This window comes from Saccopteryx bilineata, chromosome 1, assembly GCF_036850765.1.
Source record: "Saccopteryx bilineata isolate mSacBil1 chromosome 1, mSacBil1_pri_phased_curated, whole genome shotgun sequence".
Classification (NCBI taxonomy): domain Eukaryota; kingdom Metazoa; phylum Chordata; class Mammalia; order Chiroptera; family Emballonuridae; genus Saccopteryx; species Saccopteryx bilineata.
In genome coordinates this window covers 83,449,443-83,470,525 of record NC_089490.1, presented here as the reverse complement: position 1 = coordinate 83,470,525, position 21,083 = coordinate 83,449,443, and the positions used below count along the sequence as shown (strand labels likewise).

At 54.4% G+C, this 21,083-nt stretch overlaps 1 protein-coding gene across 2 annotated transcripts in view; it reads right to left on the bottom strand.

Moving 5' to 3' along the window:
* The window catches only part of SHISAL1 (shisa like 1), a 125,015-nt gene that overhangs the window by 50,587 nt on the left and 53,345 nt on the right, over window positions 1-21,083 (bottom strand). Inside the window, exon 1 of one of the 2 annotated variants that reach the window (XM_066255773.1) lies at window positions 11,185-11,989. The exons of the other annotated variant lie outside the window; for it this stretch is intronic. The gene's annotated coding sequence lies outside the window, so the exon portion shown is untranslated. Of the gene's footprint in view, window positions 1-11,184; window positions 11,990-21,083 lie in introns of those variants that run through there. 2 annotated transcript variants of the gene reach the window in all.

The window sequence follows — 21,083 nt, the reverse complement described above, 5'->3', positions numbered from 1 at the left end:
CTGTTGCACCTTAGGGTGTGTTATACCTAAGATGTGTCATATCCAGAATGTGTGGTACCCAGAGCATCTTGCACACTAGGGTGAGGTACCTGGGTCAGGGTGTAGCATGTCGTGGGGAAGGGCCAAAGCTTATCAGCTCAGGGCCTTGGAACGCTGAAGCAACTCTCAGATCTCAGTTTCCCCTTCTGTCTATTGGGGTGGTGTTCAGAGTAGCACGAGATAAATGGAGACTGTCATGGGAGACCCTGGATGTGCCGAACCGGGGTGCCTGGAGTGTAGGTCCTCTGCCCCAGCGTGGAGCTAGTTAGAAATGCAGGGTCTCGGGCCACCCTTGGACCCGTTGGATTGGAACCAGGCTGGAGGGAGGCAGAGGGCAAGAAATCTGCACCTCTACCCCATGGCCTTCTGGAGGATTCTTTTTTTTTTTTTTTTCTTTTCTGAAGCTGGAAATGGGGAGAGACAGTCAGACAGACTCCCGCATGCGCCCGACCAGGATCCACCCGGCACGCCCACCAGGGGCGACGCTCTGCCCACCAGGGGGCGATGCTCTGCCCCTCCGGGGCGTCGCTCTGCTGCGACCAGAGCCACTCTAGCGCCTGGGGCAGAGGCCAAGGAGCCATCCCCAGCGCCCGGGCCATCTTTTGCTCCAATGGAGCCTTGGCTGCGGGAGGGGAAGAGAGAGACAGAGAGGAAGGGGGGGGGGGGTGGAGAAGCAAATGGGCGCTTCTCCTATGTGCCCTGGCGGGAACCGAACCCGGGTCCCCCGCATGCCAGGCCGATACTCTACCGCTGAGCCAACTGGCCAGGGCCTCTGGAGGATTCTGACTCGATTCGAGAGCCACTGTGCTAAATCAGAGGTTGGGAGACTTCTTCCGTAAAGGTCCAAGCAGCAGACATCACCAGATTTGGGGCCCGCCAGGTCTTGTGCAACGACTCACCTCTGCAGTTACAGGAAGGAAGCATCAGAGACAATGCTGAAGTCATGGCTGAGGTTATGTTCCAATAAAACTTTATTACCACAAACAGGCAGCCCAGTTTCAAACCCCTGGGTTAGAGCCCTGATCCCCAAAGTACAGGCCACAGACGAGTATCCCAGGCATGTCCTGGGGTTCGGCTGGAAATGCAGCTCAGAGGCCAGGTGCCGACCTATTCCCACATGCCTGCAGATTTGAGAAGCCCTGGGCTGGGGCACGTACAGGAGGCCTGCAGCAGGTTCCCTTGACAGCTAACAGACCCTGTTGGTCCCTTCCAGTCTGATGGAAGGGAGGGCGGTGGGGGAGCAGAGGGATGGACTGTTAGCAAGTTTTAACAGATCACGGCAACGAGCTGACTGGTAGCTGCTGCTGTTGCAAGAGAGACTTGTCAGCTATGATTAAATGAAGTTGCCTTTAGGCCAATCAACATCAAATTTATGCAAACAGGGCTGCAGCAGAGACCACAGGATAGCACGGAGCCCACTCCCCATCACAATCTGGTACTTCTAACCCCCCACAGCTGGACTGGAGGGCCCATGTCCATGCATCACCCCTGGACCTGGCCCCGCTTCTGGGGATTAACAAGCTTCCCGTCCACACTCTGTAATTGGCACCAAAGCTGCTGAGTGGGAGGTGAGCCAGCAGCTGCCGAGAGCCAGGCCAGGGCTTGTGCATGTCCCAAATGTGTGTGCTGCCCCACTGGGTAGCCACACGGGCCCACAGTGCACCAGGCCTGGCTTTTCCACACCCAGGAGGGCTCCCTGGTGGCAATGGCCAGACAGCACAGGAAAGAGGACACGTCCAAAGGTGGCAGGAGAGCTCCCAGCCATCTCCCCGAGGTCTTGCAAACCCTTGTTCACCCGCACCAGCTCTCAAGGTCCAGACTTGAACAGACGTCAGCCTCATCCTGTTCATCACCACTGCTGACACCCGTGGCACCCCAAACTTGTTGCACACAAACTAAACTTCTCAGATATTTGGCTTTGGAGTCAAGTCCCAACTCCTTAACTTCACTGAGCCCTCAAGGATCAGTCCAATGCCGACTTCTACGGGCTCACTTGCTCAACTTTCCACAAATGCCACAGGACAGTCATGCTCAAGTACTGGAAGTTTCCTTCCTCTGGGTTCCATACACACTGTTCCTTATGTCTCAATGTACCCCCATCCCTTGTTCATCAACCGATTCAACTCACCCTCTACCTCCTGGGGTTCCGCTTCCTCTGGAAAGGCTTCATTGATGCTCCACCCCTTCACACACACACACACACACACACACACCCCGGCAGAATCACTCCCTCATCCTGTAATAACCCACACTTGCACAGTCTTTGATGTAGGGCAGAAAAGGCAACTGTGCCCAGTCTTCCTACAGACCAGGAGCTCGCCAAGGCTGGCCCTGGGGGCAATCTCAGGAGTGAATAATCATGTGACATCCACCCCACGAATGGTTCACCCTCTTCTGTCTGACACCTGGCCCCTTCTGAGGAGCAGCAGCAGAACCAGACTCTAGAGCAGGGGTCTCAAACTCGCGGCCCGCCCACCAATTTTGTGCGGCCCGCGGACTGGCCCGCAGATTAATCCACGAAGTTTGATTAGTCTGCGGGCCACACAAAATTGGTGGGCGGGCCGCGAGTTTGAGAACCCTGCTCTAGATGTTAAAGACCCAGCCGACCTTGACCTCTGGGCCCTGACAAGGCTGGGCCAACCCCAGTGCAGCTCCTCACTGGCTCCTCCCAGACCCCACCTCTTTCCCAAGGCTTGCTACCCCACATCTTTCTCCCCCAAATAAAAAATAATTCAGGTGACTGTGACACTGCAAACAAGGGGGACTGTGTGGAAGGCTCCTTTCTGGAACACTTTGCCTCAGTAACCCTCGCCCACATGCGATGTAAGAGGGCCTGCTTGGGTCCCATTTTACAGATGACAAAGCTGAGGCAGAAAGTTGGCTGGGTGAAGCCACTCACTAATGAAGGACGAGCACAGGTGGGTATCCATACCCCCCCCTCGCCGAATCCTGGCTTTGCTATTTAGCAGCTGTGTGCCATGGGGAGGTCACATCCTTTCTCTGAGCCTTGGTGGCGAACGTAACCTGCCCTTGCCACAGAGTGTTCCAAGGATTAAGCCAGGTGTGTTTGCTAGCACCCAGGACAGGGCTGCAGTGAGGACGAGGTGGGGTGGGGGTATCTCTCCAGCAGAACAGGGCTCCTGGTGGGGCTTGGACGCACTGTTCCACTCCCTGGGACAGATCTGCCCACTGGTTGATGGTGCCCTCCTTCCCACCCCTTTCCTGACCCCTAGCCTCGGACCCCCAGGCAGGAATCAGGTGATCCACAGGCTTGCCTGCGCCATGCCACCCCTGCCCCGAAAGCTCCTGTGTAACTGGTCACTCACCATATGGAGCCCGAACACCTCCTCAGATTTTCAGTGTATAGTCACCCCCCTCTTATCCTCAGTAGATATGTTCCAAGATCCCCAGTGGGTGCCTGAGACTGCAGATGGTACCAAACCCTGTATATACTATGCTTTTTTCTCACACATACCTATGATGAAGTTCAATTTACAAATTAGGCTCAGTAAGAGATTAACAACAGCAACTAATAACAAGATAGAACAATTACAACAAGATAAGGGTCATTTGAACACAAGCACTACGATAGCACTGCTGTCGATCCAATAAAGGAGAAGGCTGCTAAGTGACTAACGGGCTGGGAGCATCTACAGTGTGGAAATGCCAGGCAGAGGTACAATTTACAGCCCAGGTGAGACGGAACAGGAAGACAGGACGAGATTTTATCATGCCACGCAGAAGGCACGCAATTTAACACATACACATTGTTTTATATCTGGAATTTTCCATTTAATATTTCAGACTGGGGTTGACTGCGGGAACAGAAACCACAGAGCGTGAAACTGCAGGTAGGGGAGACCACTGTAACCTTTACAAATTACAAACGACGCCCAAACGCATTATCTCTGCACATCACAACAGCCCCCAAAGGGAGACAGAGTGTTCCCCATATATTATGGAGGAACAAGTATTTCAGAGACATGCAAGAAGAGGAAGCCATAGTCTGAACTCAGCTCTCTCTAGCTCCAGAACCAAACTGTCAAGGACACCAAGTAGCCTGGGCTCCAGATAAGGGCCACCATCTCCAGTACCCTGAAATGGGGACAACAAATGTTTCTGCAGAAAACCAACATCATACCTGGCTACAAGAACAAGACTCATTCTACCTCATTGCTCCTGGCCCTCAAAGGGAAGCCTGTGCCCCAGTCCTCTGGCCACTTCCTGACCTGCCCTAATCTTAGACTTTCGATGTTTCTTCATAGCCATCATTCATTTATTCACTCATCCATTTATCCACATGCCTGTCCATTTATCCATTCACCCACCTGTCCATCTATCCATCCACCTACCTATCTATCCATCTACTCACCTGTCCATCTATCTACCTACCTTCCCACCCATTTATCATTTATCCACCTACCCATCCCTTCCTCAATCCATCTATCCACCCATACATGCATCATACCACCTTATCTACCCATCCATGCATCCATCCATTCACCTACCCATACATTCTTCCATCTATCCACCCATTGGACCTACTATCTGTCCATCCCTTCATTCACAGACATGTTCAAAGACACCTGGGCTAGGTGCTGGCTACAGAGCTAAGTCAGGAATGAGGTGGTCTTTACCCTTTGCAGGCAGAGAGAAGCTCCACTGCTTCTGTGTCTACTGGGTGTTTGTTATTCAATATAGTGGTCATGATCAGCATAACAGTAACATTTACTGAGTACTTACTATGTGCTAAGCACCTTCCTTGAGCAATTCATTTAGCTCTCGCAAGAACCCTGTGAGGAGGATGCTATCCCCATTTTTAAATAAAGAAACTGAGGTTCAGAGTGATGATGTAACTTGACCAAGGTAACACAGCTATTAGTGGTGAGGACTGGGATTAAACCCTGACTGTCCCTCCAGAACTCCGGGGTAATAATCAACGGCTACCGCTGTAACTGATACTGGAGCCTGAAATGCTATATTCCTTACCTCTAATCCTCACAATCACCCTTGTAGGTAATTTTATTATTAGCACTACTAACCCTATTTTGCAAATGAAGTCACTGAGGCTGAGAGAGTGAAACAAGCAGCCCAACATGGGCCATAGGTAGAAAGCAGAGCTGGGTGCGAAGCAGGCAGCTGAGTCTGAGCTGGAGCTGACTCCCGTCTCCACAGCTCTGTGGTTGCCATGGCGCTGGGCAGGCACCACCCGGGCCTAATGGCTCACTTGATTCATTTCCTCATTCAATCAACAACCACTGTTGTGGAATCCCCTGCTCAGGGGGTTCAGGCATGATCAAGTTTGGTTCCTGCCTGGCTGCTTCCCTGTGGGGCAGGAGTGATATGAACAGAATAAGCGTCAACTTTCTAATAGTGACAAAGTGAGAATACAGATTGCTGACGTGTTTCTGAATGCACCCCGTGTGCTAAACTGAGCACCTTCAGCAGATGTGTCTTCTCTGGTTCACACACAGTATCCCATTTCGCAGATGAGGGAACTGAGGCTGAGGGGTTATGTAACTTGTCCACGGGTCTCAGAATTAGGAACAAGCTGAAGGGAGACTTTTCCAGGGTAGAGCCCTGAGCACAACCTCAATGATTCCAGGCTGCTCTCGGGGGGATCGGTGCCAGGAGCCTGTCTCCAGCTTGGCCTGTTGCCCTGACGATGGGCCTAAGCTCAGAGGCACTGCTCATTCCCCAAAGGCTTCAAGGTCCCAGGGATCAGATTCCAGACAGTTACACCCAGAAGATGCCACATTCCTGATCTACTCCCTGAAAAATCTAAACAACAAAGACCTTCAGAAGCAAGCCCAGGGGATGCTGTGCTGGACTCCCGCTGAACTTAAAGCTGAACACCAGTGTCCTGGCCTCTGGAGCTCAGGGATAATGCTAGGGTTCCTTGCAAATAGGCAGAGAGAGGCTCCATTCACCCCCCACCCCCCCACACACACTTTCTGGATGCAGAGATGAGGCTCAGAGCCAGCACCGGAAAAGGAGGAGTAAGGCTCAGGTGGAGGGAGAAAGGGGACATTGTAGTCTTTGGTATTTTAGTTTTCACATAATTGGCTTATCACACTTGCCCCCCAGCCCAAGGCTCTGGGGCACAGAGCCTGGGTTTCAGAGCCCTGTTTGGCTGTGTCTCTGGCCACCTCACATTTCCCTCTGGGCTCTGTTCTAATTAGGAGACTTGGAGATCAACCCTGGGGTTGCCTGAAGGTGCTGGAAGATAATGGATATGAAAGGTCTCTGCAACAAAGAACCCACAAACATTAAAATCTGAACATGTCACTGGGAGGCTGTGCCTGTCTGAAACCCACTTCAAGCCTTTCTTCAGGCTGCCCCTGTTCTTGAAATGTCCTCTTCCCTCTTTTGTTGGGCACACTCCTACCCACCCTTCGAGACCCAAGCAAAAAGTTACCTCCTCCAGGAAGCCTGCCTTCACCACTCAGGCAAAGTTGGGGTGGGGCTCATAGACGTCTGGCTCTCTTCTGTTCTGCTGCCCACACTGCAAACTCTACCAGGGTGGGGGTCCTGTTTTAGTCATCTCTTGTCCCCTGGGCCCAGCATTGTGCCCAGTACAGGGTGGGCGCTCCGGAAATGTGGGTAAAAGCTAGCTGCATTTTCTGTAGCTCTGTAAATCCAGCTGCATACACAAGAGTCTCCCGACAAAGGGAGAAGGAGCCCAAAGCCAAAGTGAAAGCAAATCACCGTGGTTTCTGTAACCCGCGGGAGCCAGGGAGGAAATGCTCACACTACAGTATGGAAGGAATTTGCCTTTATTTTTAATTTGTGCCAATATCTAAGAAAGCGGCACTTTATTTTGAGCCCATTATGCGACTAGGAGCTTCTGATCTGGCGCAGGAGACAAACTTTCCCAGCCCAATTTCCCAATGCAAATCTCCCAGCCCAGCCGCAAGCCGAGCCAGCGCTGTCCCCGCCCTCCGCCGGACACTTCTATGAAGCTTGCCAGGGGGGAATAATCAGATAATGTCGCTGGGTTTTAAAAGATCACGGTTTGTCTCATTTTCCAGGGTAGTGTGAACAAAAAAAAAAAAAGAAAGAAAGAAAGAAAAAATTTCCCCCTTCCCAGGGCTTCCAGAATTTAATTCAGTGTTAAATGGGTGTAATTTGGGAAATTCGTACATTACTTCTTAATTTCTGGAAGGCGAGTTTGCCTGCGTCTGCGGAGGTGGCTGTGCGTGCGGACAGATGGGCGGGGACGGGAGTGTGCGCCCCAGGCTGGGAGGGAAGGAGGCAGGCTGTCAGGAACACGCACAGTAAACACTCCATTCATGTCTGACATCGGGAAATATGGGACGGGAGGTATTTGCATTTCATCTTTTGGCTTTTCTGCTTGGATGGCCAGGGCAAGGGAGATTCTGAAGCCTTATTTCTGAAGGGAGAGCCTTGGGGGTTTTAAATCCAAGGAGTGTTTGCACCACCCCTCCCACCACTCTAGGCATTGGCCTCTGCCGCCTCTGGACAATGCCCATCAGGTTTGCATCCTATCAGTGAACAGCTCTGGCCTTCCAGCACGCCCTATTCACTGTGACCTTGAGCCCTTCACCCTTGTGCTCTGGGCCTCGGCGTCCCTATCTGTACATGGGTGAGCAGAGAAGCTGCAAGCTCCCTCACTGGCCATGCAGCTGCTACTTCTGGGGTTCCCACGCCCCCAATACACTGGGCTCCCTGTCTTTGCCACTCCCCCCATTGTAAGCTATGGAGAGTGGGGCTCCCATGCTGAACACCCTGCCAATGCCTTCCCCACCACAACTCTCATGTTCCCTCGCTGCTGAATGAGAAAACCCAGGCCCAGAGGGCAAGTGCTTTCCTGATGAGTGACAAAGTCAGGATGTCCAGAGAGAGCCGTCCGGGTCTCCAACCTGGTTACAGCCATCAGCCATGAAGAAGGGGAAGAAGGGACTTGTCACAGTGAACCAAGCTGACGCCTGGGACCAAGTACATTAGCAAGGCCTGGTGACAGGCTAGTCATCAAACAAATCTCTAGCCCTGATCATGTCTAAGCAAGGAGTGCCCTGGGGACAGGTCTGAGGAGCCTTGGGGTCTCCTGTATCTCCGCAAGGGGAGGTCACATAAGGTGAAGGGGTCAGGAATGCATATACTGGAGGGAGAGGGGGAAGGGAGGCAGAAATAAGACTTGAATGGCATATGATGTCCCCAGAAGAGCAACAGGCTCAAGTCACCCTGCTCACTTTCACCGGTTTCAAATGTTCAGAGCCCCACCTCATAGAATAGTGTCTAGGAAACAAGGCCCCACTGTTCTTAGAGGTTGATTATTGCTTTAGTAACTTCTAGAAAGAGCAGCCAGGCTGGGAAAAGCCTCTCTGGGGGTCTAGGGATGGGGTCCTTATTCATTCTGAAACCTACACAACTTCTGTGTGACTCGGCTAGGGAGATGCTAAGGCAACAGAGGCTGAAGGAGGTGATGCTTTCATCTGAGTGTAAGGCATGCCACATTCTGGGTCCGACCAGAGTTCATCAACAGGGCAATCGGGGTGTGAGACTGGAGAGATCCTGACCTGCAGTGGCTCACTGCCCTGTGTCCTAAGGAGCCATGATGATTGCCATCAGGACTGGCCTAGTTCCAGATGGTGTAGCGCAGTGGTTAGGAGCGTGACCCTAGCTGGGTTATTTTTAACCTCTCTGAGCCTGTCTTCTTATCTGTACAACAGTCAGTAATCGCCAGTTTACAAGGTTGGTGTGAGGATTAGTGACATCATGGGGCTCTGTGCTTGTTTAGCGCAGTGCCTGGCACATCCTGGGGCATTGGGCTTTAACTGTCAAGTGCAACCCTGCTGCCACAGAGGTGCAACTTGCAACCATGTCAGGGAAGTTGTCCATTATGGACACAGACAATGAAGCAGCCAGATCTGATGTGCACTTCTGCCCAGTCCAGCTACCCCATACGCTCCAGGCTGGGGGGCCTGAGAGAGGGCAGGTGGGGTACATACATACATCCTCATACAAACACACCACACACATTCTCACACGCTCACTCAAACACACACCTTCTCACACACACAGCTAGCTCCATGCCGAACAACTTCCCCTCACCTTCCCAGGAAAGCAGTCCAGTACCTCCCAGATGTTTGAGACAGAGCCAGGAATTCCAGGTGATGGTGACAGAGAAACAGGCAGACTGCCCCCCCCCAAAAAAAAAAACCCAAAAAACTTTTAGCCCTAGCTGAGAGGCGGCAGTGCCGGCCCAGCCCACTGCATCAAACTTTCTGGCCACCTCTTGCTCCACCTTCACCTCCCCCAGCCAGGACAGGCCCAGCAAACAGCCTTCCTGGAGAAATGCACTGCTTACAGGGAGGTACTCTGTCCTGAGGAGTCACACATCCAGGGCACAGTGGGAGAGGTGCCCCCACTTCTGGGCAACCTTGACCATGAGGGGGATTGTCTTGGACTGATCCTAGACTCAAAGGTTATTCTGATTCTGGTTTTGAATAGCATTTCCATCCAAACCCCACAGTGTACGCATAGGTAAAAAGTCTCAGTGTTTTGCTGGGCTGCCTGCTTCCTGGGACACTCAGACCCTCTTACAGGTGAAGGAAAAAGGGATGACACAGGCACTCCTTCAGCCTGGGTCTGAATGGAGCCCTACTAGCTATACACAGTATTTCAGTCACAGCTAGAGTGAGAGTCACAGGACACCAGTGACCAAGGACATCTTAGACAACCTGGGGTCCAGGTTCTAAACACTAGGCAACTGAGGCCCAGATGAGGGCAGGCAGTTCTTTGGGTCACACAGCCCATAGCCCACAGCACATAGACCTTACCGGGCTTCCTTAGTGTGACCTCACAACAATCTTCTGAGGTGGGAATGGCTCCCATGCTATTTTAGATGGGGAAACAGAGGTTCAGAGAGGTTGAGCTCCTTGCTCAAGGTCACACAGCCCAGGGAGAGAGAGAGAGAGAGAGAGCTGTAGCCCCCCCCATCCCCCAACCCTCATCTGCTGTGATTCCTGGTGCAGGGCACTGCTGCTCTTCGCATCCCTGTCTGGGCTTTCTTGGTCAGGAGCCATCACTAACCCAGGGATCAGAGAGCCCGAGAGCAGCAGGGCAGACACAGAAGAGTACAGATACGCTCCCACAGCAGATTATATAACTCTCCTTCCCGGCCCCACCGCCCCAAGGGTGCCGCGGGACAACCCACACTGAGAACCCACTCCCCCACCCCCTGTGGGCCCTGCGGGGCCAACAACGGGCCCTAGCTCTTTTCAAAGACATAACAGTTGGAGGCGCCAGGACGCACTGGCTTTTTTCCCTCCTTTCCTGTTTCCTCTGGTTGAATAACAAATACTAATACTAATAATGATAATAATAATTAGAATAAATATAACCTGAAGACGCTTGGGGTCTCGTTGCCATGGCAACCGTTGGCGCTAATGAGCTTCCGAGGCCGCTGCAGGGCCACCCAGCCCCAGGCGCGGGATCAATATTGAGTCTGCCCCGGGAGGCGGTGGCGGCTCCGCTGGGGCCACATGGCAGACAGGGAGCAAGGAACACGCACTTGGAGGGTTCTTCCCGGTCGCCCGCGCCACCCAGCTGGGACCCCCGGAAACGGCCGGGTCTCCAGCGTGGCTCAGGAACGCTGTCAGGCGCGCACGGGGCTCCCGGCGCGCACCGGGCTCCCGGCTAGCTGCGCTCCCGGACTCGGTCCTCGGACTCTGATCCCACCTCCGACGCGGATTCCAGCCCAAGCAGCTGCGTCCTGATACCTTGCGCCCCGGACTGCTCCTTAAACCTGGGCCCCGTCCTCTACAGGGTTCAGCGACCCCGACCTCGGTGAGCCCTGGCGCGGACCACAATGCCAGGGCAACGGCTGCCCGACACGGCTCCTTCCCTCAGTTTTTCCCCTTGGCGTCCCTGGCCCCTTTTCAAAGCACCCCGGACCTCCAACGCACCGAACCGGCCTCCCCCAGAGTACCCACCCCTCCTACCCCAGCGTCCGCATCCCTTCACCCGAGCCCAGGCGGCGGAGACCCCACCCCCAACTCGCCGGGACCCTCCTCCGCCAGAAGCTCCGCCCCCGACCCCTTTTCCAAAGCGCAGGGACCCCAGCCTGGCACACCCCTCCTCCGCGGAACCCCCGCCCGGCCCGCACCGGGCGCGGCTCACCTCGTGCCCGCCGCCGCTCGCTCCTTGCTCCGCTGCCGGGAGCCGCGCCTGCGGAGCTGAACCGCCTGCTGGGGTCTGAGGCCGCCCACGCCCCCGCGATGCCGTTGCTGCCTCCGCTGCCGCAACAGTTGTCCCGACTCCGGGGGCTGCGGGGACTCGGGGTCTCCCGGCCGGCGCCAGGAAGGTGCCCGCTCCTAGGCGCGCGGGGCGCGGCGCGGCGCTGGGGCTCCGGCTTGGGATGGAGCTCCTGCTGTTGGCCGGGCCGCCGGCCGCATGCCCCTTCGCCCGCCCGCGGCTATTGGGCGGCCCGCGACTCCCGCCCGTCCGCCTGCCCCGCGCCCGCCGCCGCCGCCGCCGCCGCGCTCATGCTCGCCGGGCCCTGCGCTCGCCGCCGCCACCGCCACTGCCACTTCACTCTTTGCCGCTCGTTGCTCGCTCGCGCCCTCTCTGCTGCCCCCTCTCCGAGCCCGTGGCTCCTAGCCGGCCGGCCCCAGCGCCGCACCGAGCTCCCCCTTTCTCTTGCTCTCTCTCTCACTCTCTCTCTCTCTCACTCTCCCTCTCCCTCCTCATTTTTTCCTTTCGCAATCTCTTTTCTCCTCTCTCGCGCGCGCTCTCTCCCTTTGTGCTTCTCTTACTGTTTCTTCATTCCCTCTGTTGTTCGTCCTTCTCAGCATCGATTTTCCTTCCTGCCTTGCCTTTCTTTCACTCCTTTCCTTATCTCCTCCCTCATTTCCTTCCTTTGCTCTGCTCCTTTCTCCCTCCTTTTCCCCTTCTTTCATCCTCCCTCCCTCCTTCCCTTCCTTCTTTTCCTCTCCCCTCACTCCATCTCTGAACCACACTCACCTGCCTGCCGCCTCGTTGCTAATGGACCCTGGACCAGACTGGACTCAGGGCTCTCCCAGCCCTGCTTGCATCCTGCTCTAGGAGGGCCCCACCCTGCAGTGCGCCTACCCCAGGGATTATTGTCAAGCCAGACATTCCTTCTAGTCAGGTCAATGTTAGGGTCAGTCTAGGGCAGGAGAATCCTTCTCATAGGGCAAGATCCTCTATCCACCTTCCTAGGGAAAAGCTCAATTTCTCTGACCACAGTGGATACGACTACTTGGGCCCCCCTCTTGTTCAAGCCTCCTCCTCTTTACCTCGCCTCCCAGCAGCCCCCCATTTCACCCCTCACCTGCAGGACAGGGCTGTGCTAGACTCTGTGTGGCCTCAGCCAGTGAGTCACACTCAGTCAGCCCGTTTCCCCTCCTTCCTCTGTCCCTGGTCCAGTGACCTCCAGTGGTAAAGAAGGTCATGTGAGGGGGGGCACCTTGTATGTCTTTAAAGACCCCACAGATGGATAGTCGTTTGGGGAGAGAGACTAGGTTTGAGTGTCCTGGAGAGCAGGTCATGCACCCCCTCCTCCCCCCATTCCTTGAGACTCTCAGTGCGTTAGAACTGGCTTCATTTTACCAGGAACTGGGTGGAGCCCTTTACACACTTTATTTTACTTATTCCTCACCACAGCACTGGGTGGGTCCTTCCCATTGTATAGATGGGGCAAGTAGGGCTCAGAGAGGTTAGGGCTCCTGCCCTAAGCCATGCAGCCAGTGAGGAGCAGAACCAGAACTCCAGCTCAGATCTCCCTGACTTTTAAGCCCAGGCCCCACACCTGTGACTCACTCGCAGGTACCACCACTGTACTGGAGCACCTTTGTCCTTGCTAAGGCAGCCCTTCAAGGATGGACCTTTCACCTTCAGGATCCAAGTGCTGATGGGACTGGGGTCCAGATGGGTGCCTGAGGCCCCCAACTGGAGGGTGGGCATGTGAACAGTGCCAGGGTGCCCCCTGCAGGAAGCCTGCACCCATGGGGTACCTCAGTTTCCCATCTGAAACCCAGGAATTCATGCCCCTTCTCCAGTGGACATGGTTTGAGCAGGGCTCTGGGCTGGACATTAAGACTACCCTGATGTACCAGACATGGGCACTGTCCATGGGGATCATGTTCATCCAGGGGCAAAGGCTATCTGTGAACCACTTAACAGGGTGAGGTCTAGGCTGCAGTAAAGAGCTTGTCTGTCAGGGGAGGCGGTGTTTCCAGTGGCTAGGCTTATAGATTTGGAGCAAGGTGGTGCTTTGTCCCTAATTAGCCATATGGCCCTTCCACGTGACACAGAACCTCCTTCTCTAAAATAAAGGTCACAGCAGCCCCTCTCTCACCAAATGTCACAAGGATTAAATGAGATAGGTTACGGAAAGCATTTCCCTGGCACCTGCAAACCATCCCAAGATGGGGAGCGATCATTCCTTATTGTGATGGGGACAGAATCAGAGAGGTTAAGACATAGGTCAGAGGTCCCAGTCCTCTAGGGGGCAGGGCTTAGGTTGAAAGGTGACCATTCTCTGAGCTCCCTGCCTGCAGAGGCTATGTTCTGGGGTCATTGAAGCTGTGTAGTGTGTGTGTATCCATGCATGAGGGGTCTGTGTGTGTGCATTCAAGACATGTTGAAAACTTCGTTCAGAAGAGCCCCACCTCCCCAACACTTCCTCCCTGCCCACATCACTGAGCAGGGCTCTGTCTATGCCTGCCTTGGATTCAGGTGTGAAACTGGACACCCAGAGATGAAAGGAGAGCTCACTGCCCAAAGAAGCTCCCACCTATGTGGGTGACACATGGGATGTTAAACTTCCATCAACAACCATTTTCTACAGGCTGAAACAATCATTCTCTCCTGGCATCTGAGGCCCTATCTCCCCTCAGCCCAGCCTGCCTTCCCAGTCTCCCCTGCAGCCAGGTACCCTGAGCTCCAACCTCATTAAGCCAACTAGTGACTGGGGGCCGACTTGGCCCCTTCATGGGCTCATTACACCTCCATTATGCACCTGCTTGTGTGCTGGGCTGGCTGCCCTCACTGTGTCCCCAGGGCCTTGTACCTCCCCCTGCCCGAAGTCAGCTTCTTACCTGGACAAAGCTACTTTGCCTTCCTGAGCCTCAGTTCCTCATCTGCAAAATGGGAATGATTTCACTCACCTCAAAGGGTCAACATGAGGATTAAATAAGAGACTGTAACCATGAGGAAAGTCCTGCTGGTTAGCCCCAAATAAATGCATACCTAGCACTTGGTAGGTATTTGATCTGCATCTCACTTTCCCTTCCAAGGTCACAGGGTGGGCAAGAGAAAGCATGGGCTTTGGCACTGGTCAGCCTTGGGAGTTCACCTCAGTTCAGCCACTCACCAGCTGTGTGAGTGTGGGCCAATTCATTCGCCTCTCCCAACCCCTGTGCACTGATTTCCTGTGGCTGCTGTAACCAATGATCACAAAAATGGTGGCTTAAAACAACACATAGTTGTTTTATAGAAACCCCAAAATCATTTTCACCGGGCTGACATCCAGGGGTCAGCAGGCTCATCCTCCTTGGAAGGTCAGGGAGAATTCCTAGTGGCTGTGGGCCTCCTTGGCTTGTGGTCATGATGTTCAACCTTCAAGGCCAGCACCTTCCAGCCCCCCTCTGTCCCATCTGCATGTGGCTCACTTCCCTGTGTGCACAGCCCCTCTCTCCCAATCAGAAGGACATCTGTGGTTGCACGGAGGGCACCCAGATAATCCAGGATAGTCTCCCCTCCAGAGATCCTCGATTAAATCACATCTACAAAGTGCCCCCCACCAAGATCCTTGATTTAATCATGTATGCAAAGCTCCTTTTTCTCCTTGCCATGTAGAACCCCGACCATTCCAAGGACTAAGACAGGGGTGGGTGCATCCTCAGCCTTCTACACTGTGCACATCCACGGAGCAGGACAGGGCAGACGCGAGGTATCAGCGGTGACAAGCAAGTGCACGGGCATCTGTGGAGCCTTCAGCAAATGTGTGCTGTCTCCACTCTGGGGAGGGCTGGGGGAAAGGGGGAACGGGTGTTGGAAAGGGGGTGGAGATGGGGGTGCAGGTAATTACACAGACTGCCATGGGAACCATTACCATTACCGGGCTCCGTATCCACGGCCGCCTTTAATCCGTCCCTATTTACTATTTCTCTGCCTTCGGGAGGCCTGCTCCCCCGCAATCGAAGCTGCTCCCCAGTTGGGTGGTGGCGACGGGCGGGCGGGCAGGCAGGCAGCCTGGCGGATGACTCACACACTCTCTCGGTGAAGAGCAGCCTTTTCAAAGGGCTGGCTGAGGAGGGAGCTAAATTTAAAGCCAGGCCTTCCCGAGAAGATCACCTGCCACGTCAAAATCACTGCCATTTAATTAAAAGATGCAGGCAGTAGGCATCCCACTGTCATCCAGGATCGGAAGGCTCTGTGGGAGGGAGGGGCACTTGGAGGCTGAGACCCCGGGGTGGGTGCGGGGCAGGGGGTCATGACAACTGGCCTCCAGCCTCCTCCTCATCTTCTCCACTTTCCTGCCATCTTCAGGGAGCCGCCCCACCGCCCAAGGAGCCCCAGGTCCCTCCTTCTCCCTCTTCAAGATCTTTGGGTTCCAGCCCTAAGCCCCCATTTCCTAAACTCAAGACAAAGAGTTGAGCTCTGAGATGTTTTGAAACACCCCCCCACACACACACACACACATACACAAGACACCCACTGAGGATGTGGACCAGTCGGGATTTGAACTGTCAGCCTGGCTCAAGGGCTTGTGTCTTGGACCACTGGCCAGCTGGTCCCTCCTATGGTGGGGTGGTGGGCGGGTCATCCACTTCTTGGAGCCAAAGGGGATGAAGCACCCACACTGCAGCCACTACTTGGTCCCCCTTGTTTATCCCAAGGAGAGAAGCCCCCTGAGCTCGGGGGACTGGGCCCCAGGCTCCTGGAGCGTGGAAGGAGCTGGCCAGTAGCTGGACCTCTGCCTCCCACCCTGCCTGCTCTGAGCTATGAGGCCTGTTAGGTCATGGCCATCCTGTGCCTCTGCTGCTACTGCTCTCCTACCTGGCCACTGGAGCTACGTGTCATAGTAAAGCCATAACCTGCCTGTGGCTGCAGAGCCAGGTTACATAGATGACAGGACAGTCAAGGGACACTGGTTCTCGAGCCAGAGCACTAAGATAGCACCCCATATGCAGCAGCAGCCTGGGCCATACTCTCAGCCTGTTTGCTCATCTGTAAAATGTGGGTCTTAGCTGCTTGGGGCCCAGCACATAGTAGGTGTTCAGTATGCAGAAGCCACTGTTATGGCCACTGATTTTTAATTGGTTCTGGAGGTTTGGGAAACTAGGTGTGGTGAGCTGGTCATTGGGTCTAGGAAGCCTCTCCCTGAGGCCAGATGCACTGCACTGGTGGTTTGCCCAGTGCCCAGGCCCCCCTGCTCTTGCCTGCCTCCCTCTGGGCCAAAGCTGTGAACACAGTTTCTATTCTGGCCCTGGCAGGAGGCCTGGCAGGACCACTGACAGCCCTTGGAGCTGAGAGGAGACAGGGCTTCTGTCTGCATCAAAAGTGCACCTGCAAACCCAGACTGCTCCCTTGGGGTTACCCTAAGGTTAGAGTAAGTGGCAAAGGGGTTTTGCAGATATAATTAAGATTGTTAACCAGCTGACCTTATGATAGATCATCCCAGTGGGTTTTCAACATTTTTACACTTGGGAATTATTTTGGGGACTGCTAAGGCAGAAATCACTCTGAGCATAAGTGAATTTGACTAAGATTATTGCGTCTATAATCTTCATACAACATCAGGGTGGTTAACTCTTTCATGGACTGGCACAAAATTTCTGGTGGACTGGTCTGCATATCTGCAGTTTAAAAACACTGGACTATCCTACGCACCTACCCTAATCCCATGAGCCTTTTAAAAGCAGAGAGTTTTCTCCAAGTGGCAGCAGAAAGGGAGGTGGTGTGAGGTGGTCAAAGAGAGGCCACTGTGAGGAAGGATTCCACACAAGGCAGGCTGGGGCTGAGATGGGCGTTTGCAGGGCAAAGAGGTGAGAGCAGCTCTCAAACAACACCCAGGATGAAACAGTGACCTCAGTCCTGCAACCCCAGGAACTAACTCCATGTGGCCAGCGCCCTGGCGGTGCCAGAGAGCTCACCCAGCCCACCACACTTCTGACCGACAGAACTGTGTGTAAGATAACAAATGGTGGCTGTTTTAAGCTGCTAAATTTGTTAGGTAGCAATAGAAAAACCAATATACCCATGCTCATTACTTGCTTTTTTATGGGGTGAAGAGCCTTATAGCCCATCCCTCCTGCAGAAGCCCCCCAGGGTGGTCTTTGCATAGCACAACCCTGACCTAGCCACCCCTCTACCTGCAGACCTGCTGTCATGTCTTCAGAAGAAGCCTGAGCCCCTGGTCTGGCATTCAAGGCCATCCGTGTTCTGATCCCCGTTTCCCCTCCCCTCCATCCCCACGAGTGGCCTGCCCACATGTGCCATGGGCAATTTTGTTCGGAGAGCAGGTCCCTCCTCAGACATGAGTTATGGATCTTCATGGCTTCCTGTCCTCAAGTAAAGCACCTGCATACTCTCGGGTCTTTCTTGTTCTTGGAATCCCCTCCTAGTGCTGGTTGTGTGGGTAACGGGGACATATTGGCCAATGATACACAGGTTGCAAGTTTCACGTTTTAGAAAATTCAAAACAAGGAAGAGAAGACACGGTCCCCATCAGTTTGGAAAAAGCCAGCAGCATGGACCCTGCGGCACCCCTGCGGCACCCATGGGCAGCTGACTGTAGCAACAGGTATGGCTCCCAGGGTGGCAGGGAGACTGGAGACTCGGGAACACTGCCTTGCAGACCTGCCTGCCCCTGGCCCCTGAGGCTCAAGCCTGCTGGTGTCCATGAGTCAGGAACCTCTTCATGGGGGGCTTGAGGGGAGAGGGTGTGTCTGCTGCAAATGAGCAGCGGGACCCTGGAGGGGATAGGGGGTACCCACCTACACTTCTCAAAGCTGAAAAACAAGAGTCCCCAGAGACCCTGTGCCCTTGGCCTCCTTGAGCCTCGGTTTTCTCATCTGTCCATTGTCACTGATGATAACCTCCTCCCGGGCCACTGCAGACTCTGGCCGGTTTCTCAGTGCGTTGTGTGCATTAAGTCACGACAAGCCTATGGAGTAGGCCCTGTTCCCCAATCTGTCATTACAAGTTTTGCAGGTGAGACAAGAATGGAGATGACACGCTATGTCACCAGCTCGAGGGTTGTAGGAAGGCCTGGTGAATGAGAGAGCCCTGGCTTTGCCACCACATTGAATTCTGGCTCCCATGTGCCAGCTGGTGGCCTTGGGCAAATTGGTCTCCTCCTCTCTCAAATGGGCAACCTTGGGCTCACAAGAGGTGTGGCACGAGAAAAGATGGAGGTGGAGAGGTTCTGTTATGGGGACACCCCCCAACCGTCCCTTGGACCCCCAGCGGGGTCTTCCCTAGAGCACTCACCCCCACCCCAAACCTCCTGGCACTGAGCTTGTATGGGCGACGACAGCCTCCCTTCCCTGTGTCTCTTTGGGTTAGGATCCCACTGCAGCTGGCAGCCCTTGCGGGCAGCTGCATGTCACCGCTGCATCTCAAACTCATCACCGCTGCGCGCAGATGATGAGAATTAATATGATGCAAATTAGGAGGTTGATCCAGGCACCCCAAGCTAGAGGCCTAATTTCCACACAGCCCAGCACTCCCCGCGGGCAGGCCCAGCAGTAATAACAGCAACAGCTGTAATCAGGGTAATTGGCACAGGTGCCGCCTCTTCGGTCCCTGTGCCCCCCACACCTGTGTGCACCTTGAGAAAACGCAGGAGGCGGGGCAGGGAGCTGTCCTCAGCTCAGAGCTGCAGGGACGGGGCCCAGCGGGGTTATGGAAAGGGCCTGAGGTGACTCCACTTGTAAGAGGCAGACGGGGGACTGAAATCTGAAGATTCTCATGTGAGGGCTCTTTTTACTGTTCCAAGCAGCCCCTTTACAGAAGCCTCAGTCTTTGCTCTAAAGACTGGTCATTTTAAATCCCCAGGACAAGGCAACGTAGGCCAGAACAGGAGTCTCACCTTTGTAGCTGTATGGCTCTGGACAAGTCACCTAACCTCTGAGATGAACATCTACCTTTTCTTTCAAATTAATTTGACACCTTGAGGACAGGAAGTGTGCCTTCTCTCCTCCCCTCCTGGCTGAGCACCCAGTGTCAGCTCAGTAAACGTCTGCTTAACTAACTGAAACAAGGTAGGGCTTCCCCTTACTGGGCGCCCTGTTCCTCACAGTATCACTTGGATGGACTCCCTGAACCTCACAACCATCCTAGGAGTTGCTTCTGCGCATTTCTATTTGACATAACAGGCCCTGAGAAGTTAAATGCCTTGCCTAGGGTCACACAGCTGGGACGTGGTGGAGCTTAGATTCAAACAGAGGTCTGCCCCCGCCCTGGGCCCTGGCTCTTGACCTCAATGCAACAAGGAACAGCGTAGAGAGCACTGAAATGGGAGCACGTCCTGGCTCTGCCTCCCCAGGCCTGGGTTCCCCCCACCTGGTCAGGCCCCTCTGGCTCAGACGTGTAGGGCGCTGGCAGGCTCAGTCCAGCCCTGGCTTCTTGCAGGTTCAGCCCAGGCATTGGGAGGCAGGTTGTCTGGGGTATGACAGCTCAGGCCCCGTGGTTGGGGTCGGAATTCTAGGCTTTTTTGATTTTGCTGAGCGGCCTCTCTAAATGTTGTAAATTGTTTGGCTTGGCCTCACAAAACAACCTTTATTATTGCAAAATCTCGTGTTTCCACGGAACCCAGGGAAAGAGGAGCCTTTGGTGGTGGGTTCCAGCATCTGTCTGAATTCCGTTCTGATGAGGCTCTGATTGCGGGAAAGCTGACCCTGGCCTGGACAGCAGGGCGGAACCCGTGGCCCTGTCCAGGTAGCCCTCCGCCTGTCCGGCTGCCTGCCAGCCGTAGTCTAGGCTCTGGTCAACATCTGAGATGAATCAGAACCTCTGGAGGGCTACTCTGGGGCCTGATGGGATGCAGCCGGGATGAGGAGGATGAGGGGGGCTGTGCCTGTGGCTATGGGATGGGACGCCCCACAGGCCCTGCCCAGGGCTCCCTGGCTGCCTGGTTCCTTGGAAGAGGAAAAGGGAACGGCAACTCTAGCCTCCAGATACCAGATGTATACATCCCAGGTCAGGCCTGGGGCTTTGCAAACATTTTTTATGAACCTGGCCAGCACACCCATAAGAAAGACACTATTATTTTTTCAGTATTTCAGCTGACAAGCAGGAGGATCAGAGAGGTTAGTACCTTGCCTAGAGTCACACAGCAGGTGGGTGGAAGCTGCTGCCTGCCCTGTGTTAGATTTCTAGGTTCAGAACCGTTTACACCAACATCACTTTCTTGATCAGAGAAAACGTGGCCTCAGTTTGGAGTCCAGAATAAACCTTTGTCTCGGCCCTCCCGCCCTGGACCCAGAGCAAGTGAGGGGCCAAGCCCTCTGCTGTCAGTTTTGCTCACCTCCTGCTCTGTGGTCTCCCCAGAACGTGATGCCTGGTACCTCAGCCCAGGCCAGCGAGCGGACAGGCTGCCGTCTGCCCCCAGCACATTCTGGGAGCACCCGGGGGAGGCACCTGTGAAGATGGAACCGCAGAACCATACATGAGTCCCAATTGATGCAGAAACAGGCTCAGGAAGGTCCAGTGACTGGCCCGAGGCTACCAGCACATCAAGCCTTCTCACTATCATAATGTCCTTTTTTTTTTTTTTTGAAAAGTACAAAATTAGCCCAGCTTCAGAGTCAGACTCCTGGGTCAGCCTTATATCAGCAGAAGGTTTTGAACAAGTCACTTCTCCTCTCTGAACCTCAATTTTCTTATCTTTGAAGTGGGGACAACAGTTCCTACCTTTCAAAAACCCTAGAGAAGATAGTCAGCAGAGGCCATGTGAGCAAGCGCCTTTGCACAGAGTCTGCATATAGTAGGGACTCACCTTGCTCTCCCCAACCTTTATTCCCGCTAGTAGCTAGTGCCTACAGCTA